The sequence below is a fragment of the Lygodium microphyllum genome, chromosome 6 (assembly GCF_053477565.2).
Source record: "Lygodium microphyllum isolate KBCC chromosome 6, Lygodium_microphyllum_v1.1.10, whole genome shotgun sequence".
Lineage (NCBI taxonomy): Eukaryota > Viridiplantae > Streptophyta > Polypodiopsida > Schizaeales > Lygodiaceae > Lygodium > Lygodium microphyllum.
The window spans coordinates 6313573-6318268 of NC_141140.1; the positions used below are offsets into that span (position 1 = coordinate 6313573).

The 4696-nt window shown below is 43.0% G+C and overlaps 1 pseudogene; it reads left to right on the forward strand.

Moving 5' to 3' along the window:
* The first annotated feature begins 3046 nt into the window (after nt 1-3046).
* LOC148034274 (germin-like protein 1-1 pseudogene) lies at nt 3047-3984 on the forward strand (annotated as a pseudogene).
* Nucleotides 3985-4696: the final 712 nt, after the last annotated feature.

Sequence of the window (4696 nt, forward strand, 5' to 3'; positions counted from 1 at the left end):
CAAGACACTCATAGGTCAAAATACGATGTTTGAATGTAGTTTCCATGTAGAAAACTCTTTGCTTTGCACTAGATTTGAGTTTGAATTAACTATAGAGAAATGCCTCCATGTAGAAAACTCTCTGCTTTGCACTAGATTTGAGTTTGAATTAACTATAGAGAAATGCCTCAAATAGCTTGAAAGTGCTCAAAGAGAGAATTATTTGAAGCTATAGCAGGCATAATATGAGAGATTTTGTGCAGCATGGTTTGTAGTATACAACAAAGTGTGTACCCTTTAGAACAACTTCTTTATGAATAATTTTATACCAATTTATTACTTTGATGGTATAACATGGATGCAGATACATTGTATCTACTCTCTTCAATTTCAAATTCATATGCTCTCCTATGCATGGAAGTTTGTTCCAACAAGAATATATCCTAAGTAACGCATAGGTGGAGTACTACAAATGGACTCTACTTGATGAGTTCTTTTGATCTCCGCCACTTTTTTCCTACTCTCTCAGTCTACCATCAATTTGTTCACTAGCCCCTTCTCCTGTTTTCACTTTAGTCCATCTTCGGTAGTATCACTTGCACTAGACAATTCTAGCAATCTCAACAGAGACCCACAAAAATTCCATTGTTGCTCCCAGTCTCTTCCATGCTTGTCAAACAACCTTGACACAGTCAGTGGGAAACTTCTACAACAAGCTTTTGCAAGAATTAAGCCCTGATCTTCATTCTCTTGGCTGAAAACCCTAAAATACAGCAAGGCAACCATAGCAATAGATCTACAACCTTTAATTTCTTCAACATTTGGTTCTTCTAGGCCTCTAAGGTTTCACTACTACCATTTCCGAGCAAGATTGGCTTCACGATTGATGACATTTCAAATATTTTAGCACATTGAGCCTCTGGAATCCATAATCACCATTGCCCTTCGCACTAGGTACCACTTCTCATGTGTTGGATTCCTTAATAAATTGAGGATCAATTTTTATCATCATCAATAGGTCCATCTCCATTGTCCTCAACAATATGGGCTAGACATGCGCCAGAGTCATGCAAAGAAGTAGTGAGATGTAGATTAGGGCACAATCACCATCGTCATGTCCCTCTCTTTCATGATTGAACATCTCCAAGGTGTGCAATCTAAGAGGCCTTGAAGAATGTATTATTGGTATTGATCCCGCATCCACCTATTGGTCATGTCTTCACCTTCGATTTCTCAATGCCATGGACACACATTGCTAGCAATTTGTGAGGCCTTGAAGCACACATTAAGGGCACATTGCTTGCAATTTGAGAGACCTTGGGCATGTTTATCTCCTACAATCTTAGAGATAGGTAGATAGATTAAAATGTGATTGCAAAAGGACTACTGATCCTAGGGTTTTAATATAGGGTAATCTTGCTTAAGGCTTCTACTTGCCTACTATTGATGGATGCTTTGGGCTATCAAAAGATTGTTTGTAATCCAAGAGGGTGTGTACAATGTATGAATTCTTTTACAAAGTAATACAGTGAGTATTTCTCGGTGTCTCCATTCTTCCTTCCATCTTGTCTATCCTCTTGAACCGTTGTGGTTTGTGGGTTTGACATATATCCCCCTTAACAATGTGTCAATATATGCACTAGTATTTGCATAGTTATATATGTTATATATACACTGGTAGTTCCAACGATCATATCGAGGTACATAAACCAAAGCTTATACCAACCCATATTTCGATGGCAAGGCGTGATATTTTGAAACACATTGGCATATATCTTTGTCTTATTTCTCATTGGTGTACCCTCCATGTTGTAGTGGACTACATGCATCGAATTGTGCCCACAACGTGTAGCTATCATCCTCAAAGTCCCATGTCAAGCTCATATGAATTGTCACTTTTCAATAGAGATATATTGAGACAATGTTAAGCCATTGCTCTTTGAAACAAGAGATTCAATCTATAAGGGTAAGGATGCGCAAATAGTTGTAAAACACTACCATTTCAAAACCATGGCTTTCCCTGGCTACATAAAGAGAATTGTAATCCAAATTAAGAATTGAAAAGTTCTAGTTGTCACCTTGGGAGCCCCATATCAAGCCATACATATGAGATTCCAATTTCAATGTTGTGAACCAGTTACAAACCAATAGTCCTTCAACATTGCTCAAGGCAAGGGCATGTAAATTACTTATTCAAAGTGCAGAGTCTCTAGATTTTGTCATGCGCACTAGGTAGTTTAGGGAGTTCACCATTGCATGAGATTGTTGACGGCCAGATTGAAGCTTCCAATTACTTAGAGTGAAAACACGTCCACCAAAAATTTTGTTCACCTATTGTGGCTAAGGTCCAAGGTTGGGCTTCATCATTAGGAAATTATTGTGTTCCCGTAAGAACTAACGATCCCGGTTGAAGCAGTGTGTGAATCTAGTTTACTTGAGCGCTAACTCGAACGTATATTAGTTCCACATGAGTATAACGTTTAACTGAATGACTCGAGGGTGTAGGCTACGTTGGCGTGGAAGCGTGGCGGGTGGGAGCTCTCCAGCAGCTAGACTTGTAGTGTCGGAGTGCGTCGACATCAAAAAGAGGGAGTCTGATTGTGCACGGTTGACAGGCAATCTCGTGGAAACGTCATAGCGAAGGGGCAAGTATACAGTCGATCACGTAAATGTGTGCATGTAAAGAGTCACACTACGGAAAAACAGCTCATCAAAGCGTCTGCAAGGAGTGAGAAAGCTTATGTCCCAGCCTTGTTTGGAGTCAGAAGCTTTGGCGTGGAAAGAACGAAAGACGGGTTATCATTTTGTGATCATCGGGCAAGGTAACAGTGAGCGGTAAAGACAAGAGGATGAGAAAGCTTGTAGGCGGGGAGTACTCGCCCGTGCGAGGAAAGTTATATATATATGTAGGCGGGTCTCTGATGGGTATGCAATCAGCGTCGTGTGATTTGTATCAATCACCCAATCCCTCATTCCTTAGCTAGTCCTTTGCACCTTCCACGGGATCCAGTAGTATTTGGTAGACAATATTATAATTGTATCCACAGCACTACTTGATGTGGATGATGACGATAATGAGCAGCCGGAGAAATGCAGGGATGAAGTCGAGACTGATCTGCAGCAGCAGCCACCTGGTCTTGATAGCTGTAATACTACTGTGCCCCTGCAACAATAACTATATGAGCGTGGTAGTGCAGGCCTCCGATCCGGATCCACTTCAGGACTACTGCGTGGCGGACCTGTCGCAGCAGCTCAACGTGAACGGGTATCCGTGCAAGGAGGCAGCCAAGGCGACGGAGGAGGACTTCATCTTCCACGGCCTAACCCAGGCTGCGGCCAATGTGACCGAGAGCCCGGTGCTGGCAGTGGCCACGTTTGGGCTTGTGGAGCAGTTTCCGGGCCTGAACACACTAGGGCTGTCGGTAGCGCGCCTGGACTTTGCGCCGGGCGGGGTGATCGTGCCCCACACGCACCCCAGGGCCAGCGAGATCATCTTCGTGCTGTCTGGCAACCTCTACTGCGCCTTCGTGGACACCTCTAACAAGCTCTTCGCCAAGGTCCTCAGCCCAGGCGACGTCATGATCTTCCCACGCGGCCTCCTGCACTTCCAGCTCAACGTCGGCTCTGGCGCCGCCCACGCTGTCGTGGCCCTCAACAGCCAACAGCCGGGCTTCCAACTGGTAGCCAGCTCCCTCTTCACGCCCAACATCCCCAATGCCGTCCTCCGCAAGACCTTCTTCCTCGACGACACCACCCTTGACTCCATCAAGGCCACCTTCCAGCTGGGCATTCAAGATGTAACATACAGCTCGGAGCTCTGATCGTAATCGCCTGATATCTTGTGCACTAATGGCTCTCCGTATAGGTATTACAATAATCAGCAACGCCAGCTTAGCTTTGTGTTCCGCACAGACGTCTCAAAAATCCGCCTGCCTGAATGAAGCTTCATGTATGTACCCTTATTGTCCTCAAGTAAATTGGAAGTCTCCCGTGCCATATATCCGATTATGTACCCTTATTGTCCTCAAATCCAGGAGCTTCATGTATGTACCCTTATTGTCCTCAAGTAAATTGGAAGTCTCCCGTGCCATATATCCGATTATTATGTTCGCCCCCAAGCCAGACTTTGAACGGGCATGGAGCTCACCGAAATATTGGTTGTATAGTTACTATCAAGGCTAGGCCAAACTTGGCATATAGTGTGCCAATCATTGGATTTTAGTCATATTATTTGGTCATCTTTAAAAAATGTGAGTTTGAGAGACCATATTGTACCCTTCAGCATATAGATAGACTTGATAATTTGCTTCATCATGTACTCCACTTTAGTGGATAGAACCCAAGGAGCATGAGATAATCAAAGCTCATCTATGGCTAAAGTGTCTCCATCTTGCCTACCTTCTTCAAACCCATCCATGCCCTATAGTGTCTCTCTTTCCTATGCTATAATCCCACAGAAAGCTCCCAACATTCTTGAAAATGATTAGTATAATATGTAATTGTAGAAAGTTGAGGAGGTTTTTACTACTAGAACCCTTTACAATTTTGACAAGCTATACACTATTGCCATGATTAGTAAATAACCCAAACCTTTTGAGGAGAGCTAGAAAATGGATTGTTGAGATTGAGGAATTTAAATATAAATTTCAAGTTAAAGATTCAACTTGAGCTACAATAGTAGATCTTTTGACTTATAGGGGCAATTGATTCTTGCTAA